The sequence below is a fragment of the Wolffia australiana genome, chromosome 1 (assembly GCF_029677425.1).
Source record: "Wolffia australiana isolate 7733 chromosome 1, ASM2967742v1".
Classification (NCBI taxonomy): Eukaryota; Viridiplantae; Streptophyta; class Magnoliopsida; order Alismatales; family Araceae; genus Wolffia; species Wolffia australiana.
The window spans coordinates 18,805,800-18,818,396 of record NC_135835.1 but is presented as its reverse complement, the minus strand read 5'-3'; positions in this window follow the sequence as shown (position 1 = coordinate 18,818,396).

Genomic DNA, 12,597 nt, shown 5'->3' with positions numbered 1-12,597 from the left:
AGACAGTACTCCCGCCCTCGATAAGGGTCGGAGCTGAACCACCAGATTTTTCATCGGTTTTAAAGTCCAGATCCGACCGTGTGGATTGTTTTATCCCTCCTTATAAACCCAATTCCCTTCGTCAACCTGTCCGTCGTCCTTTCCCCTTTGTCATCCCTCACACATCCATCCTACCCTTACCCATATACCCAGTCGTTCCGCCCTTCCTCATCTGCCCCGTAGTCGTCCTATGTCAGATTTTAAATAATTTAATTCAAGAATGAATTAATTTTGCACTTAATAGACTTTAATTATGTTCATAATTAATGTAAATTAAGTGAAAACTTAATTTTGATTTTAATGTTTTTGGTCAAGACGCTCAAGATAGGATACTTTTAATTATAAATCAGATTAATTCGGATTACTAATTTCTCAATTATGATGAAATTTTAAGACAATTTTTATGTATTAAAATTGGGAATTAATAATCAAGAAAGGGATTTTGAAATTGGACTTCAACATGGATGAATTTTTGGATGGAATTTTATATTCAGGTTTTTTATATATTTAGTTAAATTTCCAAACAATAAATTTCCAAATCTAGTGAGAGAAAGTAGACAAATTAACCTAGACAGAGAAAGTACAAGAATTTGGGAAAAAAGTGAAATTCGACCATAATCTAAAAATCTAAAATTGCAGAATGGATCCAAATCAATGTAGAACTAAAGATTAAAAATTAGATCGTGAATCAAAATCAAAATGCAATGCTAATTTCATTTCAACGCAACTTCATGGGCATGTACATTTCGTCCATGCCATGGTGTTTTAGAATCTTTCAAGAAGAAGTTCAAAATACAAATTAAATGCTTACAACTTTCAATGTTGAATCAGGATCTCTCGACTTCCAAAGCAACTCCTGTGTCCTTCCTGGCCAAATCCTTGGGGAGAGCTTCAAAAAGTGATTTTTGCCTTCTTCCCGACCTCTATTTAAAAATCAAACCATATGGATCGAAGAGGCGGAAAAGACAAACATGCCCTCAAAATTTGGGCACAATCGAACGGTTAGAGCTCAAAATGTGTCCTTCCTGGCGTTTAATCTCAATTGTTTGACCATTTTATCTCTCCTCCATGCAATAAAAAAATGGCATTTTCTAATTGGCAGACACCTTTTCCCCATTCTCAGATCGCTTTCTGACACATCTTTGTGCGCTTCCAAAGGTCGCAATAATTGCTGAAAAATAGAGACAAAAATGTACTTTTTGTGTGGTTAAAATGATGCCACGTTGCCCTCGTTTGGATAAAATAAAATAATTGAGGTGAGCTTACCCTTCTATTAAATGCACGTGGAATCGATTGCCATGTGCATTTAATGCACGCGGCTACTCGATTCCGTGTATGAGGAATCTATTAACTTATAGATAAATGCGAAATCGATTTCCGCGTGCAATTAATGCATGCGGCTATCGATTCACCATTCCTTGAATATGCAAAAAGGGATTTATTAACTGCACATGTGTCTGTTGCGGTGTGCATTAAATGCACGCGGCTACCAAACTGTACGTACGAGGAATAATTGTACGTTATAAATGCATGTGAAAAATTAATAAGAAGAAAACAAAACGTACCTTTTCCTCGCCCACCGCGCTGTTCCTTTTAAAGAAATCATTTGCTCATCATGGCATCGTGCATTGTGATGCCATAATGAGCAAATAATGCTCCCTCTATCTCTCTTATTATTTTAAAAAAATGCATCCACTTATTTGCCCAAATTTCAGGCGAATGACGTGGATGCCACGTGATAAATATATAATAAATACATTATAAAATGCTTTCTAAAATGGGAAATAAATAAAATATATATTCTTTAGATTCATAAAATCATTTCTTGGAAAAATATTGGTCAGAAAATTTTTAAAAATATGAAAAAATTCCAGAAAATTAGTAAAACCCTTACCATCCTTTAGCCAAGTATTTTAAGCCTTGTAGAAAAATATTTCTTCCATGCAATGAGGTTAAATACCATGTAAAAATACTAAACAATTAGAAACAATAATAAAATCAAAGTGTAAGTCATTTATATCCATTTAGATATGATAACTGATAAGCCGAAAATAGGGGTGAAAATTACGCAAATTTTTTAGCCCTTGTCGTTGTGAATTTTTGGCTTATGCAATAAAATTTATAAAACTCTACTCAATATGTATAGTGATAAGTATGAGTGTCGTCCAAGGGAGGCAAGTAGGAATTTCAATTTGATTTAATTTTTGGTGTTTTAGATCCTAATTAGAGTGAATTTGATCTTCAATGAGGATCAAGTCACCCTAATTAGGTGAGAATTTAGAGAGGGGGATAGAAGAGATGAGAAGACTAGAAGAATTAAGGGCTCTAAATTTCCTTCTTTGATCCTAATTAAAGGATCCAAGAAGTCATTTAGAGAGGTTGAAAGAGGGTTTTGATGTCAGATTGGTTGGTTTTGAGAATTTGCTAAATCAGAAATAAAAAGGGAAATCTTAATCTCCTAAGAATTAAAACTAAATTTTTAGAGTTTTCTTTTGGAATGCAATTGAATGCCAAGGTAAATCCCTCAATTTCTCCTCTCAATCCTAATCAGGGCTTGTACATGCCGCTCAAGCCAAGCGATTTAGAAGTTCAGATCAGAATAGAGATGAAGAAACAAACAACTTAACCTAATTCATTCAAAATGCATAAAAGTTCAAATACAATCAAGGAAAAAGTACCAGATAACTTGATCCAGGGTGGGACTCCTCTCTGTCTTGCAGCTGTGATAGAGAACCATCAAGAATGAGCTCCCCCTCTCGAAATTCAGCTTTTATACTTAGGTTATAGGGTAAAAATCACCATTTTACCCCCGTTTAGTACTTAATATTTATCTATCAATGTAGGCTAGATCTGAATGATCTAACCATATAGATAGAAACAGGGGATCAAGACGAACAAATCCATTAAAAAATCATCTCAATCGGACTTCAGGATCAAAAGTTATTAATAAATCAATTTTAAAGCAATTTAATCCATTGGATTTAAAATTGATTTATTTATTAGTTTCGTTTTTAAACACGCAATGACGTGTCGCTCTCTCATTGGCTGGCACATTTTGAATCCTCCTTTTTGCAGAAAAGTCCTTAAAAAGCCTGGAATTGCTTTTGGACGCCGCCCAAAAGTAATTGCGTATATGCCCCTAGCGCACTCTCTCTCCTCCGATTTCTCCTAAAACATTAAAAATATATATTAAAAATTGCAATATAACCCTGAATGATTTTAAATAGGATCTTTACGCCTGCCGTGGCGAACAAGAGCTGTTTCCAGGGTCTTTTTGCAACGAAACGTTGCAAAAAGGCCCCGAAAAGTCTAGAAATTGCATAAATACATTTTTTTCTCTTATAAATATGCCCTTTTTTCATAGAATAAATGCATTTCTTCTTGAAATAAATCCCAGAAAATTCCTAAAAATTCGTAAAAAATTATAGAAAAGTCCCTGATTAATTCCCATGTTGATAAATGTCGAAATAAACTTTTTAATGTGCCATTTTCATCCAAAAATAATTATTTCGAGCTTTAATAAATCCTTAAAAATTCATATAATTAACAAAAAATTAGGGAAAAATCAGAAATTACTTGGAAGCATTATTTTTGTGTAAATATATGATAACAACCCAAATTTAAGCCTTTTAAATGCATAAATCATGCTAATAACATGAAATAAAGACCGAAATTAGGGTGTTATCAATAACATGCAAATATGGCCATTAAAACACATAAATGTAATGTAATATACATCGATTTCACATTACAATTTGCAAGTTATGAGCAAGAGAACTTCCAAAAATTATATATCATTTCTAGACCCATTTTCTAGGATTTTGGGTAAAGAACCAGCTCCTACGAGCATAAATTATAGTGCATTCAAAAATCTGAATGAGATGTGGAACATGTGATTCACTTGCATGCCATATAATTGGAAAAAGCCAATCAGTCTTAAAGAATAGGTCAAGGCTTTCATGTGATACTAAAAGTAGGAGACCCTCTGATGTAGGACAACTAATGAAAGGGCGACTGAGGGGTGGATACGACAACGACGGATGTGGGGTACTGGAGGGGTTTGAATGGGGAGGATAAAACAGACCACGAAAATCCACACGGACGAATTCGGAGTTTAAAATCGATGAAATACTGGTGGTGCAGCTCCGATCCTCGTCGAGGACGGGAGTACTGTCTTCACCCACCGCAACGATTCCGAAGCACCAAAATCAATACCCGAATTCATGTCACGATAAAAACACTCGAAGAGAATTTAAGGAAAATCCAAATCAAAAAAAAATCTGACGGCGGTGGAGACTTCTCGAGGAATACTGGACGGAGAACACTTCGACACCAAAGAGTTCACGCGTACCTCAGCACCGTAGTGCATGAAGAGGATGCGGGAAATACTGATCGTGACGAGGCTAGGCGAATCCGGGCGTTGAGAGGCCCACTGGATGATGGGATCTGGACGTTCTGGGCGTTGAACGGCCCTGGTGATGAGTGAGACGGACGAGTGCAGACACGGCGAAGCGGGGCAGGAGGCCTGACCGGGCGACTAGGCGGCCTTGGGGTGACCCGAGGCGAGCAGCCAGGGGTGGCCCTTAAGTGGCCCTCGGCAGGAGGCCTGGGGGTGGTCTGGGGCAGCCTTGGCAACCCTGGTTGGGGCGGCCTGGGTGGCCCTTGGGCGGCCCCAAGCGAGCAGCCTTAGGGCGGCCTTGGGCGGTCTTGGCAGGGGCTGCCTGGGCGACCCTTTGGGCGGCCCTAGGCAGAGAGCCTGGGCAGTCTGGGGAATGCCTTGGGTGGCCCTTGATGGGGCGGCCTTGGGCGGTCTTGGGCGGTCTTGGGCGGTCTTGGGCGGTCTTGGGCGGTCTTGGACGGCCTGGGGCGGCCCTGGGCGGCCCTGGATGGGGCGACCTGGGGCGTCCTTGGTGGCCCAAGGTGGGTGGCCTGGACGGCGACCTAGGACTGCCAAGAGTGAGGGACAAGAAGGGGAGAGAAAGAGAGAGAAGAGAAGGATGGCGACCGACAACGTGAGGTGGTGGCGGCGGAGGCGGCGGAGGTAGGGTTGAGGAAGGGATAGTGAGGCTTGGGCAGTCCTCCAAGAAGAGTTAAACAAAAACTCGATTCTTGAATTATGACTGCCTAACTGTTTCTTGAAACAATGGCCTATACAAGTAGGCCTTGGAGGAAAGAGAAAATACAACTTAAAGACGAGAAATTAAAGATGAGACGTGCTTCATGTCACGCCAAGGGGCAGTTGTTGATCTGCCGTTGGCGACGTGTCATGATGCGCGAAGGAGCGTGCGTGCATGGAGACGTGCGTAGCGGAGACGGTTGCGGCGTGTCCGTGGCGGAGGTGTTGACGTCGGTTGACTGTGGCGGTGTGTCCGTGGCGGAGACGTTGACTTTGGTTGATGGCGGCATCGCGTCTGGTGTCGATGCGATGGCGTCCACGCCACCACCCTCTATGTAATCGATTAATGGAACTCTTTCCACCACAATATCTCCTTTAACAATGATATCCCTAAATTAACTGAACCCAACTCCTATTATCATTTAACATCCGATCATATCATCTCTTTGTTGTGGAATAGGATCACTGGTGTTACAAAAAAATGGAAAAAACATCTATGGACAAAGGGATGGAGCTATGGTTGGTGGTGAACTTCTTCAACCACACATTATCTTTGTGACATTAGCTACATAATTAGATTTAGCTTCATTCCTTGATTCTGTGGTGGCAGCATGCCTGTCACCCTCACAATAAACTTTCCTCCAATCAATGTGAATATGAAGACTTTATAGACATTATACCATCAAGTTCTGATTCCAAAACTTGAGCATGTAACCCCTGAATTTTAATGATTCTCTGGCATTCTCTAGAAATATATCCTTAGTCCTTAACCACAAGATAACACATCTTACCTCCCATGAATATTATTCTCCTGATTCATCTTGGGATGTTCTTATAATGCCCTAAGCATTGGCAAAATCAGACTTTGTATATATCATGCACACATAGTTGATGCGGAATAACAGGTCGGGATTGAATGATCATTCCAACGTCAATTGGGTAGTCAAAATGCGAGTGGATGCTGATGCTAATGCAACGTTGAAATTAATGAGAAGTACAAACCCGATGCCACTATTAAATCATGTAAGAGGGATATGGGAATGCCAATATAACCCCAATGGCCCTGTGCACCCTCGATGAGTCCAATGAGGGATGTACTGATAGAAATTCTAGCTCTTAGAGTGATATCCTTATTAGGCATTGATTATGGTGCTAGCGCGTAGATGGCAAGAACGACACACATGGAATGGCGCTGGGGTTGGCGCAGGTAGTGATGCGGGGGGGGGGGGGGGTGGGCACCAACTGAGTGACGGGATGACACACTGCGACATTGAAGGTGGCGTGCAGTGGCAGCGGTGACGGTATGGGTGGAGCGGGAGGTGACGGCGTGTGTGGAGCGTGAGGCGTTCAAGTAGACACATGACGGTGAGGGAGACACAGCTGGCGTGGGTGGAAACAAATAACGCAGCGGCGGCAACAACAGTGGCAGTGGGAGCAGTGGCAAAGGTGCGGCGAGATGGCAGAATGGCAGTCGTGGTGCGGGTGGCGTGGAGGCACACAAGTGGGCACACATGACGGAAAGGACGGTGTGGTGGTTGTGGGCAGCGGCCAAGAAACGGTGATGGCAGTAGAAGCAGATGCGGCAGCATTGAGACGGCATCGGTGGCGGGAGCTGGGTTAAGGTTTCACAGGTTTGGCCCAACGTGGATGGCAAAATTGTAAATAGTGGCATACGAGTAAAAATAAGATAAAACAAGATAAAAGACATATTCTTTCTTCCTTGTTCCTGTCTTTTCTTCTCAAGTGAGGGGGTGCCCCCACTCTTACATAGGGGTACTAATGGGCCTCTAGAAGGGCCACACTTGGGACCAGATACCCAAGTCCACACACAAAGACACAGGCCCAGAAAATGAGATAAAGGGCCAAAAAAATACCAACAAACATAACATAAACCTTCGGGAGCCCGTTGACTAGTCCGAGTACTTGAAGATTGAGTCTTCAGCTTCAACCCATACTCCTCGAGCTGGTTGAGATCGGATCTTTGGAGCTAGACGGTCCCCATCAATAGTGGACCTGATTATTGAGGCATAAATTATTCTTTCCATCTTAGGTTTATCTTCAATATTTTATGTGAATGATAATGTGAAACCTCTCTCAAAATTCTCCATGTCAAACCATTTGAAGATGGTATGTATGTACTTGAATTGATGCAACGCTCACAAACTCCTTGGTTAATCTCTATAGATTTTTATTGGTAATTTTTAAGTCACTTCGCATATATCCTTCATGAAGAAGTTATTTCGTATTCATGCCTTAACCAATGAGAATATCTCTCGATAATTTTCAATAAGTTATATCTCATCGATATAAATGAAAAAGTTATCACAGTCGACTTGTCTTTCGTAAACACACTGTTCAGCTTCATACGTAGTGAAGACATAGGATTTGATAATTTAGTCAAACCTTAAATTCCAACTTCACAAAGATTAGGAATATACATAAATAGTTCTTTCAAAGTTCTACACATTCTTGAAACTTGTGTACATATACCCTTCAAATGTATCATAAATGACTGTTTTGGTTTTTTTCATCTTGGAAACCATATAATATGACTTCACCTTCAGATATATTTATTTTGTTATAAAATTTTGTAACCAACCTCGCCTTTAATGTGTCAATTTATCTACTAGTACCAATATTTCTTTGAAAGGTTGACTTACATCCAATGAGTAGGTACTATACCGTAAGGATGGTCTACCAAGTTATAAACTTCATTTGTGAGCATATACTAAATTATATAATCTGTCACTTCAGACCAATTTCCAGAGTTCTGAATCTCCTTTGACTTCTTCAAAGGCCACCTTGGAGTCACCTGAATCTTTGTGTCCAGCATTTGATCAGGTTCTCAAAACTTAGGACAAAAAATATTAATATTTGTTTATATTTGTTTAATTTTACATATGCCCTGAATAAGAGTTGGTGTTATCTAGTGATGTGAAATCATTTGAGTTCAACAAAACTGTTGCTGATATTTATTTATCTGCAGAACTTTTGTCACTGATGTTGAGATTTATGAAACTAGTAAATCATTTGTTGTGACATATAATACAATGTACAGTTTGTTGGAGTAGAGATATGCATTACAGAAGACTGATTTGACACCAGATTTCCTTAACGATCTATTAGGAATTCCACAAGGTAATCGAATAGAAGCTAGATTATTCAAATTTAAAAAATACTAATAATTATAAAATTATTCAACGCTGTGGGGACAACAATATTATTTTAAGGAAATTCTCACCTGTAAATTTAATAAAAATAATAATTCATGGAAATATGACTTTTAGCTTGTTTTTCCACCATTGAGAATTCAGAAATATTTCCTCCAAGTTCTAGTCCTAAAAGAAGATATAAGAAAAATAAATATATTCTACTCAATATTTTCATCAATTACAAAGAAAGAGATAGGCAAAATAAAGATATTCCACTTAATATTTGCATCAATCACAAAAGAAAATATATGCAAAATAAAGATATTCTATTAAATATTTGTATTAAAGCTTTCCATTAAATATTTCCATCTATGGTAAAAGAATATTAGGCAAAATAAAGTCATTCCATTCAATATTTCCCAATTCTCATATTTTTGATTTTGTTGATGAATTTGGACGGGATCTTGGGCGAGTAAAAGAAGCGCTGACTTATATCCTTTTTTTTTAGTTAAAATAAAAAGTAACTTGCCTTTGATTAGAGAAAGCCCATGGTTAAACTGGAACTCAATGGGGAAGGTTAACATGGACCACAATGTTGATAAGGACTATGACTCATTGATGTGACTTGTTAGTGGGTGCTGACATTCTAACCACAATATATATGTGAGACCCAATCGTCATTACATGACACATTATAATTATTATAATTTGTATTAAAGCTTTGTTCATCAGTTTCTGATGATTGGTTCTTGGGTTCAAAGGGTGAGTTTGTTTTTCTATAACGGTATTAAAATGCAAACATATAATACATCCATGTTTTCATTTTTTGCTATTGAATTATTGTATCATTGATATGGAACTTTTTATCAATTATTAAGTTTTTCTTAGTGATGAATTCTTTGGGAAAAAATTATCAATCTTTAATTAAGACAGAAAAATAACTATTCAAATCAAACATTATTCATGATTTTGAAATCCTGATCACATAGATGGTTTAGCCCCTAAAAGGAAGGTATTCCTTACATTATTAGGAGTGATTCCTTTTTTTAGGCTCTGTGAAATTCTAAATTTGAATAACTGAATAAATGTAGCTTGTTGTGTCATCCTGTTTCCAGTAGAGCCATGGGGCCTAGTTGCTAGTTGTGACACAACCATAGTACACAAACAGTCTACAAACATGACTAGAACCCACAAGTCTTGCTCTACTTGAAGTAAATAAGTCAAAAATCCACAGAACTAGCTTCTCCAACCCTTGAGTCCACAAATGGGTGTGTCCTTGAGTCCACAAGCACTAAAGCACACTCTAGCAAAGAGAACACTCAGCGGGGAGAAATAGAGTTTCAACAAAATAATACACTTCAATAATGACCCTTGAAGGGTACATGTGGGCCTTATATACGTTGCAACAAGTGCAGAGTCGTCTATAATGACAGTACCCAAGAGATGACAACTCAAAACATTGAGAAAAACAACTCTGACAAGCTAAAAAAAAGGATTAGCCACCATGACTGCCATGCGCAAAGAAATTCCTCAGATTTTGGGGCTTGTAGAAGTATCAGGAGATATTTGTGAGGCTCAAGAAGATCCAGATTGATGGGGAACCATCCTTCTTTTAAGGCCCCGATGAACCACTTCATCAAGCGAGGGCTCATACGTGACACCCATCCTTCGAAGTACCCGACCTCGTTATATTTCCTTATGTTTTCTTTGTTTAGTAGGCCTTGTATGTCAGCCATGTATGTGTTTGTTTTTGTTTATTTCCACGTGTTTGGACAGCTGTACGGACCTACATGTTTGCACGTGTATTAGCACATGTTTGGGCGTGTTAGTATGTCTCTCTCTCCTATTAGGGGGCCCTAATTACTTTTAATTGGGCCTTCACCCCTTTATTTCTAAAGGGGAAGGCCCATATTTACCCCTATAAAAGGTAGGGCCCGCCCATAGGAAGAGAAGAGAAGAAAGATTAAAGAAGATGTGATTTTCTAAATATATTTTCCCATATTTTTTAGTGTTTTTTTTAGTTTTCATCATATTTATGAAAATGCCACTTCAAAAATAAAGAGAGAGAAAAAATCCCAGAGTTTGCAAGAAACTGCCGCCGCCGTCTTTGCAGAAGCTCCGCACCACTATCAACGTCCTTCCTGCCCACGACCATCATCTCCGCGGCTGACCGCACCGGTGCCGCGGCCTTTTGGCCACTAGCCACGGCCGCAACCGCAATAGTGGTCACAGCTATCGCAGGCCGTGGCCGCAAGCCGCCGCCCACGGCCGCAAGTCATCACCTGTGGCCGCAAGTCGCCGCTCGTGGCCGCTGCGGCAAGCCACCGCCTGCAGCCATTGCGTCAACCCACGGCCGCACTCTGCCGCCTGCGGCCGCCGCAGCAACCCGCGGCCGCAAGCCGCAACCCACAGCCGCCGCCACAGCAGCATGCGATTGCTGCAACAGCCTATGGCTGTTGCAACAGCCCATGGCCGCCGCAACAACCAGCGGCCATCGCGCCACCGCAACAATCGTGGCCGACGAAGCCATCCGAGGCCGCTGCAACAACAAGCGGCCACCACAGCCGCTCACGCTCACGGCCCACGGCCGTTGGAGCTGCTAGAGTCATGGAAGCCAACATAGGCGCGGCTGCCGCAATTGCCTATGGTCACCGCAACCCTAGCGGCGCCGCAGATTGCTTAGTCCCCCAATAGTCACAGTCGCTGGCCGACAACTAGGCCGCAGATTGCTTGGCCATCATGATCTACTCTAGCCGCGACCACTGCCACTGAACTCTTCGTCGTCATGCTTGTCTCCATGCATAGGTGCCTACTTGTGCCGCCGCACCTACCTGCATTGTCATCATGCCTACGTGTTGCTCGCCCTCCACTACTGCTGAATTAGACACCACTTGGGCCTACCTTTCCTAGTACGCTCATCAATTCCCTCTCGGCGTTATATTATTGCTTTTAGTGCCTCCAAATGTTTTCTCCAACGCCAGCGTTAGATTAGTGATAGATAGGATTCATGTTCTGAGGATTAGGATTTCATTCAGTATGTCCTTGGTTGAGATCGTCGACGGCGTGCACAACTGCGGTAGTAGTTGAGCTCGCACCATCAACCTTCAACCCAATGTTCGGATCATCGAGAGCCTAGTGGCATTCCCAGGTTGCACTTACCATAGCTTACTGGTTGTTGGTGTCCATCGACGCCATGTACTTCTTAGTGATTTCACTGTTGCATCATCATCACTCGCATTACGTCTTGTTACATCAAATTGGTATCAGAGCCGATCGTGCTAACATCTGTGCTTAGCACTGTTGGTCCAGAAAAAAAAAATCTCTTATTTTCACGTCTTGCACATATTCATATTTTTAAAATTCATAGCACGTGCATTCATGCATATACTCGTCATCTCATCATTTAGTAGGAGTACCCTAGCCTTTACGTAGTATCTGGCTATGATGATGGTTCAAAGACATAGTAGTGTTCGAGGAGACTACCTGTTGGCTCAAGGATGGGAGAATGATGCCTGCATTTACGATCTTCCTTCAGAATATCAGGTTTACAATCATCTTTCGGGCACTTACCCTGACGATGATGGTCTAGATACCCATCCGGAGGATAGTGAATCATATTTATGTGATTGGAGTACACTTCAGAGACGGAAACAACCACATCGAAGACCCTCCTGGTGCTATCAGTTGCCCGATCTAGTTACCACCAGTGCTTATGGAGTGAGCCCGACAAGTGGGACGATCTTTTCCCCACCATCTCCTCAGCCCAGATGGCCGCCGCCACAATCAGACAACCGTTATCGACAGCGAGACAATTGTTATCAATACCAGGATAATCATTACTAGGATGATGGCTATTAGGGCGATCACAATCGCTACTAGGATGACCGTTACCGGGACGATTACGATCGCTACCAAGATGATAGTTACTAGGGTGATCACCATCCAGACGATCACGATCACTTCCAAGATGATTGTTACCAGGACGATTGCCATCAGGGCGATCACGATCTCTACCTCGACAATCGCTACCGTGGCGATCGCCATCTGTACGATCACTATCGACATCAAAATGATTGATATTGAGACGATTGCTATTAGGATGATTGCCACCTAGATGATCGCCACCAAGACGATCACTATCGACTGCGATATCATCGTTACCACCATCAGGATGATTACTACCAGGACTACTGATAATCTCAATTTTAGGGTTAAAATTTATCGTTGGTGATTGAGATTATTCAATAAAATATATTTGACCATACTTGAAAATACTTAGTTAGTGATGAG